The sequence below is a fragment of the Pinus tabuliformis genome, chromosome Q, assembly GCF_031772625.1.
Source record: "Pinus tabuliformis cultivar Carrire ecotype Pingquan chromosome Q, CPIR1, whole genome shotgun sequence".
Taxonomy (NCBI): domain Eukaryota; kingdom Viridiplantae; phylum Streptophyta; class Pinopsida; order Pinales; family Pinaceae; genus Pinus; species Pinus tabuliformis.
The window spans coordinates 1,109,091,204-1,109,112,399 of NC_142296.1; the positions used below are offsets into that span (position 1 = coordinate 1,109,091,204).

The 21,196-nt window shown below is 34.4% G+C and overlaps 1 pseudogene; it reads left to right on the forward strand.

The window, feature by feature from the left end:
* Positions 1–3,978: 3,978 nt before the first annotated feature.
* On the forward strand, positions 3,979–11,704 carry LOC149223392 (uncharacterized; annotated as a pseudogene).
* Positions 11,705–21,196: the final 9,492 nt, after the last annotated feature.

Below are 21,196 nucleotides of genomic sequence, written 5' to 3' on the forward strand. Positions count from 1 at the left end.
ATTAATAGCAATGACCATTCACTCTGCACAATATATAAACAAAGTCACATAACTAGGTTTCCCTGTCACATAGCTTAATTATTAATCTTTCAAAGGTATGAAAAATAGCAATATCATTAATTTATATATTATTTAATTTTAAGAAAAACAAAATAATAAAATTTCACCTTTTTCACCTTTAGAAATGGACTCTTTCTCATCTAAAATAATAAAACTTATCATATTGAAATGGTCAATTATTTTTTTCAGAAAAATCAATATTAACTACAATTTGAAAAAACACATTTATTATCTATCTATATATATATATATATATATATATATATATATATATATATATATATATATATATATATTTGAAAGTTGAATCATGACTCTATTTTTTTATGTGGACATATATTAAATTATTAATTTATAAAATAAAATAAAAAACCAAAAAAAGTCATACATAAAACCCAATATTATAAAGCAATTACAATTTGTATGGTATTTGATAATTTCCTTTCCCACGTCATTAAAATGTAAAATCCCTTTGGCATTAAGGTTTTTTTGGGGCAATTTCCTTCTCCATCTCCCAATAAAAAGATAGAGACCCAACCTCTCGAAATGAAACAACCTCCTTACCAATCATAATCTTACTTTATGCACGAAGTGCTTGCCAATCAATTAGAGTGAAAAAGTACTTACATATCTCAATCTACGCTATCTCATAGAGACATGCAATTAATTTAAATCATTAATGAAATCTTTAATCTCACTTTACAAAGTGCACTTGAAACATTCACCATGTAGAAGAGCAAGATTTACTTATAAAAGACATTCAATATAATATTTATGGCAAAAGTAATACCATAGAGTCATTTAAAAATACCAACGTTCCTCTTTCTAGAAGTTTGAGCATGCTTCCTAGTGAATCATATATGTATATGTTAACTATAAAGATGATTATGACATTAATCTTGTCTTGAGATGAATTTGTTATTAAATTTATAATATTAATTTATATTATTTAATGTGAATGTTAATATTTATTTTTTTTGTTGATTTTAATGGATATAGCGTAATTTGTGAAATAATTTTTGTTTATATTTATTTTGTGTAATGTGAATGTTAATATTTATTTTTGTTTATGGAAGAGTATTTTGTTTATATTATTAGGATTGTGTGAGGTAAGTTCACAAGTGGTTTTTGGCTTCTAGTTCTCTTCATGAGATTTGAACTAGTAATTTGTGAAATAGTTTTTATTTATATTTATTTTGTATAATGTGAATGCTAATATTTGTCTTTGTTTATGGAAGAGTATTTTGTTTATATTATTAGGATTGAGTTTATATTATTAGGATTGTGTGAAATAAGTTCAGAAGTGGTTTTTGGTTTCTAGTTCTCTTCATGAGATTTGAACTAATAATTTCATGATAATTAAACTTTACACAAATTAAATAATTTACACACCATTATAAATTATATGTAAGGATGTTGGGGCACACAATCTCTCTAATAAAATAAATGATGAATTAAAATACATTGTGTCCATGGGTAACTATTATCTGAAATACAATTAAATATATTTTTATTTTATTATTTTAAAGATTTAAATGTTTTATTATTATATTTAAATAAAATAAATGATGAATTAAAATACATTGTGTCCATGGGTAACTATTATCTGAAATACAATTAAATATATTTTTATTTTATTATTTTAAAGATTTAAATGTTTTATTATTATATTTAAATTAAAATAATATTTTTAAGATTTATAAAAAATAAAAGAGTCATGAAAAATTTGATTTATTAATTCACAAAAAATTTAAACTAATAATTTATTACAAAGAGTGTTTTAATAATACATTTATTCATTATGAATTTACAAAACTATAAATAATATAATATAATATAATTCTTTTTAAATTCTTTTAAAACTATAAAATAAAAAAATAAATTAAATACCACACATTTAAATAAAAAGTTTATCGTTATATTTTTTATTTAACCAATTTAAAAAATTTATCGTTATATTTTTTATTTAACCAATTTTCTTATTTCTGATTGTGTTTGGAATAATTTAAGAACCAACCATATAAAAATGATGAACACTCCATCTTCAAAATACAAAAAAAATAAAATTAAAATGGTCAAACTTTTTCGATATATGTAATGGCTTATTAAAAATTCAATTTTTTTTAATCAATCAAGGTGAAGTGAATACATTCATTCTATATTTATTTAATTGTATGTTTTTAAAGATCATTATTTAAAATTATAAAATTTATCTTTTTATAAATATTTTTCGGCTTTTGACTCGGTGATCCATTTCTAGCAAAAACCACAAAGCTTTATGAATTTTATTTTTTATTTATTTATTTATTTTTTAAATAAAAATTCAAATATAGGAGACATGTATGTGAATAACATTAGAGCATACCATAAAATAGTTGTTGCGTATGTAAGAGATACCTTCTTCATGAGAACATGCATGAAATATTTAACATATTCTAACTTAAAACAAAAATAAATTCAATCAAGGTCAGTGAAGCTTGTTTTTGTGTTACTTCTACAATTTCCGAGTATAATTATTGTACTTCTTAATACTTAAGATACATAGTTGAAGAAGTACCCAATTTTTATTTCTGGTGTTTTTTATGATATTTTTTCGCTTTTTTTTATGTGCTGGTTATTGATGTAGGCTATTCTTGAATTAAGTGACGATACTGGAGCTAGTGTAATTAACAAAAAGCGAAATCAGAGTGCAAATGAGAAGCAGGGGCTACTACAAATCAACCTCATCGGAGAATAAGCGCTGGAGCCAATTAACTAATCAGAAGTTAAAAAAATAAAAGTAAAATAATAATAAAAAATTGTTTATAAAGTTAACATTATAGGTAAGCGATTATTTTTTGGTCAATTGAGTATTATTTGAAATTCAATGCATTGCTGAATGCGTTATATACCCTGTCACAGCACAGAGTAATAATAATAAAAATAGAGTCCAAACATTCTAGAGACATTTCATTCAATTATGTTTCATTTACTTAAGTTTTTGAATATATATAAAAGGCGTAGATTAGTTTCATCCAATTATGTTTTATTTATTTAAGTTTTTGAATATATATATATAAAAGTTGTAAATTAGTTATTGAGAGTGGTTTATTTTTCATTAGATTTTATATTTAAAGTTTATAGAGAAGGATTGAAGATGGAAGTCACTTTGGAGAATTAAACTATCCCAATAGGTATCTATACTCGCACAATTCAAGTTGGGCGATCATCCACCCAAAATCACACAATCCACTTTCGAAGGTCTTCCACCCAATATAGGGCCTAGGCTGAGCTCAACCCCATTTATTAACTAGCACAAGCGCATTACAAATATTACGTGATTGACATACCCGGAGGCTTCATTTACATCTACCATAGATAAATATATAATAATAGAAATAATATTACCCAAAAACTATTATTATCATTATAATTAATAATTTATATTAATATTTTTATTTTTATTTTTCTAAATATGACTAATTCTATTAATGTAACAAAAAATAATACATGGAGGCACCGGCCTCTGCTGAACCTCTTTCAGATTTTACCATGTTTTGACAAACAATAACTGAAAATGACTGCCCTCATTGGGGAAACTACTCCAAAACTCGAGAAGTACGCTGCCCACGAAGGGGAACCAGCCTGTAATAGCATTGTGGAATAGTTTTTTGAACAAAACAACAAAATTGACAACAATTACAACAACAAACATTAGAAAAGACCCCTAAGTTGGTGACTGGGTGCTCAAAGAAACGTGAAATAAACCTTGGCCTGCTAGGTGTCATTAGGTGGTAGAGGTTCCTCCACAATTAAACACCTGTAAGACACAAAGTTATCTTCATTGTGTTGTTTCTCGCTCGTCGTTGCTTCCATTTTGGTATTTATGCCTGGAGTATTGTGTCCCGGTGTTGTGTCCGTTCGGTTCAGAGCTTCACCATGAGTTTTGCAAGTCCCAGAGCTGCTACCAGGAGTTTTCCTTCTACTGGTGTCGGTCCTTTCCTGAATGATGTGAGCCGGGACAACAGAGCTCTGTGGATCCTCTCTGAAAGCAACAAAAATGGTAGCAATAATGCACGGCGGCTCCAGCGTGCAACGAAACTGGAACTAGGTAGAATGGCAGGGTTGCATCATCGGGAGAGAGGCATCAAGAGGTTGATGAGCGTTTGCAGCACACCTAGAGCCAGCCGTTTGGGCATGCCCCCTACCACTGTGGGTGGCGGGTTACCGATCCATGAAGTGAGCGTCTATCAATGGAGAGGAGGAATATGAAGGAATAGAGTCAGGGAGGGACAGCGAGGGAGGGCAAGTTGCTCTGCCTCTGCTCGTGCCCCTTCTACATCGCATCCTCTGCTGCAAACAAGGCATATTTGCCTCACTGGAGATGGTGCGACGGGTGCTAGGAGGAGTAGGATGAGGGATAGAATGGCCACTGGGAGCAGGAGAATGGGGAATTCGAAGTTCCGAAGCAGAATTCAGGGCCGAAGCAGCAGTTCTAAAGCAACAAAGTAGATTACGCGAGAAGTGGGCACCTTCAAACATGTCAATACAGTAGAGGATCTGGCACCTTCTCCCTATTGTTGTGCGCAAGTTCGGCTCTGCAGCAGCGGGGAGGCAGTTACAGTTCAAAGGAGGCGTAATAGGGAGAGGGCGGTCCAAAATCTCCATCTTATGGATCAAAGTGAGGTTTCCTCAACTTTCACACATCATTAAATCACCATTAATTATGGCGGTGAGCTTCTGGCTCGAAGTGTTGGTGTCCATGTGGCCACGCCACTTGCCAACCTAGATTTGTTGCACTGTACCATCGCGATTAATCACCCACATCAGGGAATATTAATTATTAATTAACTATTAATATGAAATGTAATTTATATAGTTTAATTTTAAATTTGTAATATAAATTAAATATTTAATAATGATATATATTTGATAATAATAATAATCTTAATAACAATAAAAAAAATAGTAATAACAATAATTCTTTTGAAATGATTATAAATTTTTTTAATTATTAATTATTAATTAATTATTAAATATTTAGTCATTAATTAAATATTTAATCATTAATCAATTAATTATTAATTATTTAATCATATTATTATTATTAATTAATATTAATATCATTCAATTAATTAATTCACCATGCAACATTCGACGATGGTTGACAGTGTAATATTTGACCAGGGTTGGCAATGATTGACCATCATTGGCTATGATTGACCATCGTTGACCACAGTTGGCTATGAATGACCATGGTTAACCATGATTGATATTATAAACCCAAAGGAATAATAAACACAAGGGATTAATACTAAAACCCCAAGAGATTATGAATCCAATGGAATAATATAAACCCAAGGGACTAATATTATAAACCCAAGGTATATAAACCCTAAGATAAATATTATAAACACTAAAATAAACATGGTTGACCATCATTGATTTTCATATTGAGACAATCCTTGTCACAATGCGACGTTGGATTATGGTTGACCATGCTTAACCGTGGTTGATTTTCATATCAAGACAATCTCTGGCACAATGTGATGTTTGACCATGGTTGACCATGATTGACAATGTTTGACTTTATAAAACATGGTTGAACATGGTTTACCAAAGTCGGTAATGGTTGATCATGGTTGACTAGATCATGATTGACCATGATCAACCCAAGGAAATAATAAATCGAAGGGGTTAACACTAGAATGCCAAGGAAATAATATTAAATCCAAGGGATAAATATTATAAAGCCAAGGTATATAAACCATAAGATGATTACTATAAACCTTAAAATAAACATAGTTGACCATGGTTGACCAAGGTTGATTTTCATACTGGCACAATCTTTGTCACAATGTGACATTGGACTATGGTTGACCATGATTAATTTTCATATTGAGACAACCTTTGGCACAATGAGGGATTGGACAATAGTTGGCCATGGTTGATTTTAATATTGAGACAATCTTTGTCACTATGCAGTGATGGACCATGGTTGACCATCATTGTCATAATGTGACGTTAGACCAAGAGATAATTTTTGGGATAATGTGACCACGGTTTCCATGGTTGATTTACATATTCAGATATTCTTTGACACAATGCGACATTGGAACATGGTTGGCCATCGTTGATTTTCATTTTGAGATAATCCTTGTCACAATGCAACATTAGTTGGTTTTCATATTAAGAAAATCTTTCTCAAAATGTGACGTTGAGCCACGGTTGATTTTCATATGCGACATTGGACCATGGTTGACCATAGTTGATTTTCATATTGATACAATATTTTTCACAATGTGACATTCAACTATGGTTGACCATGATTGAAGTTATAAAACATTATCAACCATCATTGATATTATAAACCCAATGGACTAAGACTAAAAACCCAAGGGTTTATAAACCTAATGGAATAATATCAAACCATAGGAATATGAATGCTTAGAGCAATAAACCCAAAGGAATAATAAACCCAAGGGATAAAATTATAAACCCAAAATATATATAAAGCCTAAGATAAATGTTATAAACCCTAAAATAAACTTGGTTAACAATGGTTGACCATGGTTGATTTCAATATATAGAAAATCCTTATTACAATGCAACATTGGACCATTGTTGACTATGCTATTAACAATTCATAAGTTTCTGCAAATGTAGAAAATGGCGTTTATGATATTATTACTTATATTCCTATGATGACATCGAGTTTGAAGAAATAATGATTTAACGTAAGTGTATTATGTTCATTAAAGAATATGGATCTTTTTAATTGGTTATAGATTTGTACTTAGAGGGATAACATATGTCCACTTTTGACAATTCAAACAGTTAAATTCTTAAATTGGTGTTATTGGTAAGGAAAACGTAAACACCTAAAATGGTATTATTGGTGAGAGAAATTTAAAGAATTAAATTGTTCTTCAATGCGGATTAATTTTATCAATTAATTGTCTACTCTAATTCATATTAAGGGTTTTTTTTTTAGTTTTATTTATTTATTTATTCTCTATATCTCACAACTTTGAGTTTTAGAGGGAGCCCCTCTCCCTTGGCTCTAAGTATGATTTTTGTATTTCCGTGTGACTCAATTTTGCCTTAATATTGTTCTAACTTTTTCATAGTTTCACTTTGGTCATTATGCTTGTCACGAGTGGAATGATGCAAATAATTCCTTGTCTTTTTCTGAATATATTCCACCATATTATTGTGGTTTATCAATATTTCTTTGAAAATTGCTTTATGATTCTTCAGACTATTCTCTGCATCAATATATGATATTGTTATAGGGTCTTCAATTAAAAAATGTTCTGCGAAATCATTATCATATATGTATACAATTTCAACATTGTAATATTTCTACTAGCATGAGGATATTGTGCAAATGTATGGCAGAATCACAAAGGAGACTTACACAAAAAAATAATTTGAATATGTATGAAAAGAATGTTAGGGTGTTCAAAAATAGAGACATAGGAAAATAGAGGCCTAATGAGCTCAATATAGCCCTAAAGAAGCGAAATGTGAGATCGAGGATGCAATGTGAGACTTGTATCTACCTTTTCTTTGACATTTTGATGTAAGAATAATTGTGCATAATGGTGATGTGCAATGAAGATGTTATACATGTCTTTATTATGATCCTTGGGCTTATTGTTATGTTGTCTACTGTATTTTCACAAGCTATGGGAAATATGATGGGATTTGGTTTTAAGCTTGTTTTTTAGTTGTAAGGTGCAAGAAATGCTCTTGTTCATAGAAGAAGTTATCTCCACCTTTGATCTATTGCCTAGAATTTAAGGTCATCCATGGTTCTCTTCACTCCAACAAGTCTCTTTTTTCATTCAAAACTATATTTGGGTTTCTTCTAGCATTGGTTTCATTGTTTCTTCTTGTTGTGGTGTTATTTTGTTAGTCTCATTACAATTTGGTCTCTCTAATTCAACTATCATCTATGTCAGTATGGGAAAAACTACTAGGTTTTGGGATCTTTATCACATAAAAAGTGATCACATAGTTATAAATAATTGGGTCAACCGAAATATGTCATTTAGATTGGATATTTACACATTAAAACCCAATTTCACATTAGGAAGTACCCTACAAAACCACTTTCCCTAAGTTATTTCAATTATTTAATTTACTGACATGAGAATAATATATAGATTCATTAATTTTATATTATTCTCGTATTTTTATTGGCTAATGTAAAGAAAATTCAAAATATTTTCATTCACATTTTACATCTCCATAGGAATAATGAATAATTCAATAGAACATTATTTATTCATTATTCCTTAACCATTCAAATCTTTTCATAGGAATAATTTATTAAATCATTATTTATAAATTATTTCTAACTTATTTTACCATTTCACATAGAAGTAATTTAATTGTTTATTAATTATTTCTTATCATTTTACCCGTTTTTATTAATTGACTTACTAAATTAGTATTTTTTGAGTTAATTATGTACATAAAGGTTATTGGCTATTTCTTTGACCTTTTCCAGTCATCTAGATGACCACATCAAATCTAACCTAACATCTTATTATACACGGAGATGTTTTCTCTTCTCATTCTAGATGACCATTATCATCATCCAATTTTTTTATCATGAGACGTTTAAGTGCTTTCCACTACAAACTAATCGTTTTTTATTTTCTCTTTCCTTTATATGGTTTGTTGAACCAATTTCGCAGAGAGGGAGACATCACAACTACAAAAAAAGGATCATTAAAGGACCATCCAAAGGAGGAGCTCCCCTTTAGCCACTCTGATGGAGAGATTCTTAGTAGGTGCTATTTTATAATAAAATATTTATCTTTAGGTGATGCACTTTGGTAATCTTTATGCGATTTATATATATTTTCTATCACTTAGTTTCTGTTACTAATATTTTATGCATATCTAATAATTATACATGAATGGTTACTACTTCTAGGGCTTAACCCTCATATTTGCTTATTAGACTACTAGTCAGAGTAGAAATGGTCTTCTCTACTAACCCTTCTGTAGGAAGACATCTAACATGGATCATCAAGGGAGAAGGGGCTCTCACCAACCTTTGAGTTTAAGGGCTAAATACTCAGCAAAACATTCTACATATCTTTATGTAATCCATTGAAATGGAAACATGAACAAGAATTTGGAATCCAGGAAAGGAATTCGAGAATAACAATAATTAATATCAAATACTAAAATTGAAAAACAAGTAATAGGTTGGGTTTGAAATACTATAAACACTATAACCTGGAAATCCAAGTATATGTAGACTATTGACCTACATTGGAAACTAATTAAAATTATTACACATAAAGTGCTAGTTGAATGCTCTAAAACCTAGCAAAATATTTCATTATACATTGAAAAAGTATAGAAGCATATGAGGAACTTTGCTAATATGGTATCATTGTTGGCCAAAATTTTAAAATATTTGGAGTTTTCCAATTCAAAAGAGGATTTTTTAACCATGGAATTAATGTCTATGAAAGAAAAAAGTGCTCTATTATATACAGTGCACGATAAATGCGAGGCTAAAAAAGTTTCCCAACAATTCAAGAATCACTTTTGTAAACCTATTAAGTTGGGATTGCCACTTCTCGCATCTATATGATTGAAATTACCCAGAAAATATATACGAAGAGGTTTTAAGGAAAAAGAGAAATGGTCAAGATAAATTCCTAGATATTACTAGTGGAACTGGGGAAAATTGTTTTTTGAAAGGTTATACTCACACCTGGCTACTTTGGTTTCTATCATGAAATTTTAGAAGGAATTAATAATTATGATATATAATTTATATATGGATGGACATGAATTTTAGAAACTTATAGGAATACCTGATCCCAAATAAAGGAACACGGTAGATCATCTCACGATTTAGAAACAAGGGCAACTACATAGCTGCAGTCCTTGCCTATAAGAGACTACTTTATAAGAGCAATACTAAGTACATATGAAAAAAAATTCTTGTAAATTGCCATTATAAAAAAACTCTCACACTTTTTCAATTGTAGTTTTAAGATTTAAATTGATTTTATAAAAAGCAGCTTCCAGACTTCTATGTCTCATTATGCTATGTTATTGTGTGCATGGACCTATTTATGTGTACATTATGTTCAGTTCAAAGACTTGTATCCAGATCTGTTAGGTTCAACGGGATTGAAAAATAAGACTTCGTACCTCCATAGCTTCTCAGTTAATTTATGAGGTCCTCTTTTTTGAATAAAGCCAATTGGTAGTAAGTGGGCGGTTACTAAATGTAAAACTTTAAATCTAGAAAGACACCACAATCTTAGGAACATCTGGGAACCTTCTCTGTAACTCTATCTGGGGCATTGAATATAAAAAGCCTCAAACTAGTTAGTCCTGAGCCCAGACTATGTGGCGTATCCCGACCTAATTGATTGACCTGTATACCCAGAGTTTCCCTCCGCAACTTTCAGAGATCCATTAAGAAAATGCCTATGCAGGGGTGTCCTCGATCATATATTTCATTTCTTTAATGCCCTCATTGCTTTAGAACTCTAAGAAAATAAAATACATAAAACCACACAGAGATTAATATAACCCAGGTTGCTAACACCTCAACATTGTTCTCTTAAATCCTTTGAAAGAGACAACTGTAATGCATGCATATATGGTCCCATACAAAATAAATAGAAATCACCACGTATGATCTTGTTGGACCACCATTTTACAATTTGTCAAATTTTGTGGTTCCCAACTTGTCTCTTTTGTGATAGCCCAAATGGACAACAAAAATAAGAGACTTTCATATTCAAGATATAATCTTCTTAACTCCGTCATCAAATGAAAGTCTAATGCAGGGAAAATTTTTCCTCCCAGGCCGCAACAATATTTGAAGGGATTCCGCCTACTAAGTATTGGGGGTTTAGTGAAAAAGCTTACATCGGATGCAGAATTTGTTCAAGGATTTCAGTCATGGAAAGGCTTCCACACTAGCCTACATTTGAGTGCTTTAAAATCATAAAAAGGAACAAGCCTGAGATAAAGCAACTGATATTTTAGTGTTAGCACTTGATCATAATTGCAGTATTAATTGTTTTTGAGTGATTAGCATATGCTTTTATTTCATGGTTACAATGAAGCAAAGCTTGCATTCATTGTTTATTTGTGGTATCCCAAAAGAAAGGGTTGTTTTGGGATCAACCTATGTATATGAAACCTTTGTTAAGCCTTGTGCAACAAAACATGAGACAGATATTGATAGGAATTTACTTGAATCAAAGACAAGGGAAAGAGATATGATCGTTCTTTTTATCATTAGAAGTCTACAATTTATATACATGCTAGATTCATTGATATTCTTCAATACATTCCTTCACAGTCACCCAGGAATTGACCTGGCCAGTTTATTTAGCAGCCTCACCCAGGAATTGACCTGTCCAGGGTATTCAACAGCCTCAACAAGCTATAGCAGGTGGCTCCACAACAACTTGGGCTAACTAAAATAGGTTCTCATCAAGCCTAGCCACCTAGTATAAACCATCAGCCTACTTGTGCAACAGGTTCTCAACCAACACAAGTTGCGATTTCAGATCCTCGAGAGCCTATGAAACCAGTTTCTCACCAGTTCATTTCAAAAGCAGGTCCAGCTCATTTCAACAGTAGCAGGTTCAGTTCATTTCAATAGCAAGTCCAAGAAAAGAAACCATTTCCAACAGTCACCTTAATTAAAGGTACACACTTTGCCTGTTTGTTTTATGAACTCATAAGCTTCATCCTCCAAGTATCATCGTCCAAGTATCATATGCATTTATTTAGTTCATGCATCTTCATATTATTTTACTTATACATGTAATAGATGTAATAATAGAGGTGATAGAATCAACTATACTTACACAGAGTTTTCGCTCTTGGCTAATATAAGAGCTTCGAAGATTTGTTCTCTCTGCAAATCTCCCCTCATCCATTTCAAGAAACAGTAACTACCCAACGCATAGAGAAAGGCTTCTAATGGTACTTGGCTTTCCAGGTAAATCCTTCATGGAGAATACCATAGGGCCGGGCCTTCCTCCTCCCATAAATCATGCTCATGTTTAGGTTGGCCTCCAATCTGATCGTCTACGGTGTGGGGAATCGAGAATGGAGGGTGGGGGGATGAAGAGGAGGTAGGAATGAAATGGGGATGGAGGATGGAATGAAATGGGGGATGGAGAAGGAGGGTGGGGGGAATGAAGAGGAGGTCGTAGCATAGAAGAATGGTGGAATGAAGAGGAGGCGGGAGCATAGAAGAGGTGATAGGTAGAAGAGTGGTGGAATGAAAGGGAGACAGGAGCATAGAAGAGGTGACAAGTGCCCAAAAGAAATGGCAGATGGAAACTTGCTTTCCACAGGAAGGGGAGGATTAGAAGCTTTGCATAAAATAGTTTGCCTGTGCAAAATAACTTGTTGAGACAATTGTTTTGAAAAACTTACCATAAAATAACTTGTTCAGACATTTACGATAAAGCAACTTGTCCCAGCTAAAATAACATTGGGGCACGTGAGGCTCGTAATAAGAGGTAGAATTCACAAGTTTGGTTATAATTTTCTTACACCGAAATTTCCATCGATAAACTTTTGTTAAAGCATAGAAGCTTACGGTCAACAAAGGATTTAACAGATCATCAATGATCGACCGAAAACAGTAGTCCCTGCTCTTCCGGAGGCAGGGAATAATAAAAGGTCATTGTTGATTATGTCATCAACACTGAAACCGTCATTGCTACCAGTTAATTAGTTAATGGTCAACAAATCAAAACCTACACCCTTTTGGATAATTGTTTTAGGATCAGGTTATCAACAAACATATACAAAGGAAAAGAAGAAAAAGGGAACCACTTTGACTCTAAAAAAAATACTTAACCCAAAGTAAGTGCATCAAATTAAATGGAAATTATAAAGGAAATAAATCAATGCCAAAGTGAAGGTCATTGTTAGAGGGAACGGGGCATGACTTACTTCTCCAAGACTTGAAGTTGATCTCGGATTATGAAATCTAATGTATAGATTTTCTACTTCGATTCACCACTATTTTAGTTAGTTTCCATTTGTCATCCACATTTGGAATATGTTCATGTAAATGCTTTCCTCACTCGAGAGTTGATCTTTAGAAGTCATTATGCTAATTTGAATTTCATGAAGTAATTTATTATTGAAGAATACTCAACACATGGCATTAGATATATAATCATAATCATCATTAACTAATCATATATGTCTTAATACTCAATATAAATCAACATCAACTAAGAAAAATAGTAAGAGAATTATGAGTCTAAAACCCCATCTCTTGATGTCCATCACATAATGCAGAAAAAAATAAGTAGATCTACTACCGAAAAACTACCATATACTAGGGACATTCTAATGTATTTCTAAATTATCCATGTTGCATAAAAGCATACTACCCTAAAACCATTTTTCATTTTCAAATAAATAGAACCAATTTCAATGAAAATATATTAGAGAAAGTGTACATCAATTATAAAAAATAAGAGCAAAAAATTATCATTAAATGAAAATTGGTGTGATCTCATTGTTAACGTATTGATACCCTTTTCATTCCTCCCACATTTTAAAGAAAAAAGCTAATCACCATAGAGGAGACACCTCCAATAAAAAATTACTAAATATGAAAAAAAAAATCATAATCTTCAAAACCATATTGTTATATGGCCCCATAAGGAGGGGCATTGATAAAAAAATGGTAAGATGTTTCTTCTTATTACATTGCATGAGATATTTATAAATCAAGATTTTAGACTACATAGTGCAGTTAATAATCAAGATAAAAAATGATGAAAATATGATGCTACAAAGATAAATAAGTAGAAAACTAAAGAAAAGAAAACACCTATAATAGCCCACAAAATTAAGAAAGTTCAAATTCATTTAAAACTAATGATAATTAGATTAATAATAAATAAATTATGTCATATCAATGGGGTTGGGAGAAACGTTGTTATCCTCACAATCAAAGTTTAATTCCTACATGTCACATGCTGAGCTCATAATGAGCATATCCTTGTAATGGCTTTGAGCCTTGTTGTCTGAAAGTCGCTCCAGAACTTACTTATAATTGAATGCGTACACAATGACAATAAAAATAATAAATAATATAAATAAAGTAATAAAATGATACATATAGCGTTCCCATTTTGTGTTCTCATAAATTAAAAAAGAAACAATTACTTATTAGAAGAGGTGATAATCGAAGGAGGTGGGAGATGAATGATCCTGCAAAATGGAAATCAAATATAACATAAGTTCATACACATGAGGGAAGGATCATTTTTATGTTGGTTCTCATGTGTAGGATGTGTTTAGGACTGTTACAGGGAAAAGTTTCTATGCAGAACTTCTAATCCCACTAAGGCTGGTAGCTACCTTAGAAACAAACAAAGTAAAACTACTTTCGTTTTCCTTTATGAGAGATAGATGAGAGAAGAATAAAGGAGACCAACCTCTCTCTTGCGCTTGGTTCCTTGCTCGATTCCTCTCTCTTCTGATAGTCCTTTGCTACTTTCTTTCTCGTATACCCAGCTTCACAGAGTACCTGTAGAATCAAAGCAGCATAACACTATACAAGAACATGGATCTATTATCATAAAAAATCTAGGATCAGATGTAAATTGACCATACAAATGCATGAAACATAAATTACACAAGAGTATGGAGGAAAGCTTGAATAACTTTATTGATAATCAAGAAAGAGCCAAGAGAGTTACAACCAGTTGTTCTGACCCAGCATCATCCTCTCAGCAAGTAAGCCCTTCTTCACCTCATGAAAAGCTTAGATCACCCAACACTATGATGTTGCCTCAAGAAACCAACAACAATTCCGTACAAGGTGCAAAATTCCAGCCCCCAACCTACGGATCTCTAGGATGAGAGATCTGTATATAGATATTTACAAAGATGTGAGTCAACTCTGGGTTTTTGATTAATGTCTTCTCTCTGATAGTTCTTGCTTCCACTTGGAGATTGATGATCTCTTACTCATGCTTGGGTGATTCTGAGAGGCAAGTGTCACAGGAGAAGTTTCTGAAAGATTCCATGATCATCCACCTCGCAAACTATCTCCGCCACTTGTCTTTTCTCGTCCATCGCACCCCATAGAAGGGCTTTTTGAAATGCAACGCACTTCCCATGTGTACAAGGTGAGATGCATTGCACCCTGGCCATGGAGCAAGTGAAATGATCCAGTTTTGACCAGTTCTGAGTAGTTTTTAATGGAGAACTTCTGGGAGATGATGTAATCAGTTGACTTTGTTCTTTTAGGGGTTGGAACAACACCTTTAGGGACTTAGGAGCCCTTAGTTTATGGACATTTATGATTGGGGTTGCAGTGCCCAAAAATGTCTATAACAGTTGCCCCCTAAAGCATGAGGTCGTTAATCTTTTGATGTCGAGTAAAATTCTTTATCATGAGGATCCGAAGTTCTTTCAAGCCGGAAGGACACCTGTAATAAGATACAATACAATACATTATCTTCATAATTTTTTCATGATCTAGCTGAGGCGGGAATTTCCATGCTCAGCTTTATAAATTCATTTTTCATGTACATGAGACAGACAATCATCTGAGTGTAGACTGATGATTCTGGTAGAGCCATCATCCCTTAGATTGGATGATTATCTGTGCAACAATGATGTACATTTGATGTCTTTATTTTCCTCAATATACATTCAGCCCGGATGGATGAAACTAGATCCGGGGTCTTCAATCTTGTTAAATATTCACTCAAAGTACAAGTCGATCCATGTGAGAGACGTTCTGGAGTTGAACATGGAAATACATCGCCTGATTACCATCCAATGATGTAAGTTGTTAATAGGTGCGAGAGGAATCACCGATAATGATAGTGACCCTCAAGGTATTGCAGTACAATTCACGTGGTGTGAATAAGGGACTTGGCGTCGAACACCACGTAAAATCTTTCAGTCAAAGGCCATTGATGTAAACCTGTCACTGGAAGTGAAAAACTTGTCATTGAGGCATGCAAGCTTCAAAGTACTGAAAGGGGTGTTCCTAGATCGACTTCTTGGATAATGAGCTGATGTCGACAAGAAGCGATCCGTCATAGGAGGGCCTTGATGAATCCCACATCAATGACACGGAATGGAGCAAATGATTTTAATGGAGGTGAAAATGATCTGGTGATATAAGGTTCAGGGTGGCGGTCATGAAAGAATGCAGTGTAAATGTATTGTAGTGGGTGAGACATAGGTGAATTCTCTGAGCGACTTCTCTTGAACATACTGGCGACACTGACATGATGGATTGGTAGCATTAACCCCAAATGTGGATGGTGTGATGGAACCATAGTGATATGACCAGTGAATGGAACAACCCTACCCGACTTGGATGCATAGTGAAAGTGTCATGTTCAAGAGCGACTTGCTACCAACAAAGTTTCTTCAAGTTTTCTTCCCAATTTTTCCCCAGTCATTGCTAACCAGTACCTCTTTATTTTTGTCAATATTGAGGAGGATAACATATGCTTGTTCTATAATTTTCCCTTCGGGCAAACCCATCGCTATGTTTTAATGAGCCTAGCGATAGTGAAACTCGTTCTTATATGTTATGGACAAGTTTGTCGCTATTAGGTTTTAACGAGTTTAACGACAAAGATAACTCGGTCCTTTTCAATTTTAGAGAGACTGAAAACGGACGTAAAGGAAACTCCAAAAACCCTTTTTCGTCATCTAATTCCTTAAGTCTGAAAAAGTATAAAACAATAAAAAAGGGATGAATTTTCGGTACTTTTAATGAGCTGAACAAAACAATTGCTCGATCTTTTTGTTTAATAATCCCTCAGGTTCAAAAAGATTAAAATCTATAGGAGGGATAGAAATTTCGGTCACTTTAACGAGCTGGAGAGGCCAATGGCTCGGAAATCTTTTCATATTTTACAAGTCAATTGAAAAGAGCTTAAAGGAGACTCATCTCTGAGGAACGAGTGATAAATTCGGGTAGCAGCTGATTCCAGGTAAGGTTTGGAATTTTCCAATCATGACAGTGTCACAAGGATGGCTAACAAGATCACTCTTGTGAGCTGTTCCTCAAAAGGGGTAAACAATCAAGTGGAGGTGAATGATCAGCCAATACAAAGTGGAGGTGATGATGGGAACATGACCAAGGCTTCAAAGGCTGATGTACTACATTCACGATGGTTATTTACTAGAAATTCGTTCATTTTTTAATGAGCTTAAACGCTGGGGGAAACGTTTGCTCTTATGTTTATTTTTTAACGAGCTTGAATTTTGCGATAAAACTGCTCGATTAATCCAGTCGTATAATAATAATGTCTCATATATAAAAATGCAAAATTTTCAAATCTTTGCCCCACATCCTTTCTTTATGCAAGTTAGGAAATGACCAATCCTACGAGTTTAAAGGGTTAGAGGGCCTACAAATTTAAAAAATAAATGGTCGCTCTTCGCTTGCACGCTAAAAGGTTTGCATGCCCCCAGGTATAAAATATAGTTTCACGGTCACCTCTCAATCTACCGACAAAACATTTGTTTTATTGGGAAAGGCTTACCTCTTTCAGGTTACCAAAGATTGTTTTATCTGCACCGCAAACAAAACACTTCTTGGGCGATGCCTACCGAAATAGACAAAGGCGAGTGGTGGAGACGCCTCCACCCACATAACTTTGACAAGGGAATCTTATTCCAATCTAACCCCATTTTCCAATCACAGATGGGAGTGTCAGACTAGTCATATATCTCTCGCGGAAACCTATCCTATACCTGAAGTTTTCCTACCGAAGCAGACCATGGTTCATGACCCCTGGGTTTCAGTCATGTCCTCCGAATCACTCGCGCTCATCAGGTGGATAGACTGGGGATTGATGAGACATTCCTTGCGTGAAAAGACCATTCAAGGATGGTATATGACTATTTGCCATGTGTGAACCGGGAAATGAAAGCTGGTCTACGAGCTTGACCACTCTTCCTTCATGCGGAAAAACACATTACTCTAAAGAGTGATGAGACAATTGCTCCCATGCAATAAATATAGTCTCGTCCAAGGAGTAGATTATAACCCAAGGATCCTTGGACTACCATTACGTTCATTTGAACGGTTTTCCCTCTCAATGTTATGGGCACATTGGGAAGGATCCCTAACGGTTGACTAGTTCTTTTGTCAAAGCCTGTTAGATGTTAAATTTTGCAAAAGTGATGGCGAACCAAGCGCTTTCCAAGCAGTCGAGGAAAGGATACTCACAGAAGCCCCTTCATCTATGATGGTACCGTCCATAACCATCCTATATATTTGAGCAATGATTCGGAATGGTACACTAGCCGTAAACGGGGTCTTCCTAGTATATTCCAGTCAAAGGAAACAACTAGGTTGCTTGGAGGTGGGACCAAATAGACGGTTGGGTATGACTCTGATGAACTTCCTTCCTGTGGTAAAGGAATGGGTAAATTTCCCCCATGTTCATCAGAGTCTGTGTTTACGAAAAGAATTTGGACGGTGTCATCCTTGTTCTCTTCGGTGACTATATCATCTGAAGATGGAACCTCTCAAAGCAAGACCGGGTCAACTGCCACCTCGACCTTTTTAATTTCGTCTGGTATGGGTTCAGATGGTTTATCTTCAATGATAGACGCTTCAGTCGACCACCTGGGCGGGTCAGCCGGATTTTCAACTAGTGACGAACTCGGCAAGAGTTTCTTATATCCAGGAGGAAGTCGTAATGGTGAAACTGGACGATCGTCCAAAACTCTTTTAGCCTCATCTAAGAAGGGACAACAGTGGACGACGTGATCACCTTCACAGAGTTTACAAGGAAATTTTCTTTTTCCTTTTTGTCCAGGGTCTTCACTTTCACTAGTCGACGGTGTGTTTTCAACATGATCATCAGAGGTTGATGACACCGGGTTGTGCAAATGAGGAGACCGGTCCCTTAAGATCTGTGGGATGCAAGGACAATCTCTATGATAGTGGTCTCCTTTGCAAATGACACATGGCGATTTAGGCCTGGTCGGTGCAGTGTGTGGATTTTCGCTAGACGACACTTGGTTGCCCCTTTTCGCCTTTGGCTCCTTCTTCTTCGTCTCTTTCTTCTTCTTCTCCTTCTTCTTCTCAGGTACTTGATTTTTGGCTTTACCAGCCTCATCAAGCGAAGAGGAAGGAGGAGAGGAAGAATTGGATGAAGTAGAGGGTTGGGGGATAACTCTGTAATTCTCTAGTTGCTGACTCGATTGTTCAGGAATTGCGGCGTTCTGAATGACAGAGGTTGATAAAATCCATACGGGCAAACCAATTGTCAATCCTAGAAGTGACAATGTGGCCATATGGGGTGCACCAACATCTCCCCAAGAGGAGAAGGGACTAGGATTTCCTCCAAGGGGAACTCCTTGGTTGGTGGACTCCATTTTCTCAACCTAAGACCAACGTAGGAAAGGTGATGATTATTCCGTTTAAAATAAATTTTAGACGCTTTGACACAACTTGTTTTTTCAATTTTAAAGAGTCGAGAAAAAACAAAAGATGACTCTACTCGCCTTCAATTTTTAATGAGCCTGAAGTGACAAGTGCTCAGACGGACCTTTTCCGTTAAGGAGTCTGAAAAGGAACGAAAGGGACTGCTCTGGAAATATAGGCAGAGGGATTACCAAACCAATCGCAAAACTGTTGAATACTTTTTACGGTACGGCAGTCAATCTTCCCGAATGTTGTGTTCAGTGCATTGCGATCGATATGGCGGCAGACACGGCTTCATATGGATAAAGGATAAAGCCTATTGTGGTCTCCCAGAATATACTCGATGGTACGTGGGAGCACAAGTTCGTACTGGCAGTTATCGTTTCAAAGTGGAGGAATCACCCAACCAACAGTGAGAACAACAGTTACCAGGCTTTACGACGCCGGAATATGTCTCTAGCCTAGACTTCTAGATGTTGTGCGTTAGGTTCCAAAGAATTGTTAGATTCATTAAATTTATTTTATAGTTGATCTTGCTTAAGAAATTTTCCTTTCAGGTTCACCGCATGATGTAGATGTACAATTCCTAAAATGCAATCAAAGATGATAAACAGTCGTTTTATCTTCTTTGTGCAATGAAAATCCTAGCTACTAAGGAAAGAGAGACAATATTCTTTCAATAAAGAGAAAAGAGCACACACTATATGCACCGTCCTAAATCAAACCAATCAAACAGTCTAAATGCAAATGCACATGCATGTATTTGTTTTCAGCCTTCTTAATATGTGAATGATAAAAAGAAAGCTAATGCGCAAATCTGAATTATTTTTCAAAGCGACAATTTCTAACAAGTCCCTTTTCAAAATCAAAATGAAGACAACGACAAGACTTTGCGATTTGGAAATGAAAACTTGATTTCGACACTAGAAAAACTAATAATTTAGATCAAATACAATAGTAACAGGGTAATCGACTATCAAGAACAATCAGGTCCTCTTCTATGACTAAAAACGACACTTGCAACACTTTCAAATCAAGAAACGACAATACAATTATGTTACTTCTTTGTAAAGGAGAACTGAAAATGACTCAACAAATACATAAAAAAATTTACAGTTCTTTGCACAATGGAGGCGGAATAACAGCAAGGAAAGGGGTTTCAAACAGAGGTGTACTGACTACAGGCAGCAAAACTCTTGAATAGATCTGAAAAGAGTGCACACAAAAACAAAAATTTAGGAACAATTCCTAGTCTGATCAGCGCACCTGTAACATAGTGAATTTGAAGTGCAGCGCACCTACTACACTCGGGAAGTGCGTTGAATTTGAGATTTAGAGAATAGACAGTGCGTTGGACCAGGGACGAGACTTTGATTGGGTTCTGGGTCACAGTTTGCAGTTTAGTTCAGCGATTTTGGCCAAGCAAGTGGTAATCAGTAAATCAATCACAGGGGTAGATCTAAGGAGGTTACTAGAGCCACCACGAGGGCAATTAGAAATCTTGTAAATCAGTTTTTTAATTCATAAGCAAAACCCAGAGATTGACTGAAGCAGCGTTGATCTACTTTGCATTTGCATAGCAAATGCAGTTCGAAGGCTAGCTGGCTTGACTTTAGGCTCCATCTGTAAGTTTATAAAGTAAAAAAATGTAGATAAACAATCAATCTAGTCGCTCCCCAGCGGAGTCGCCATTTTGTT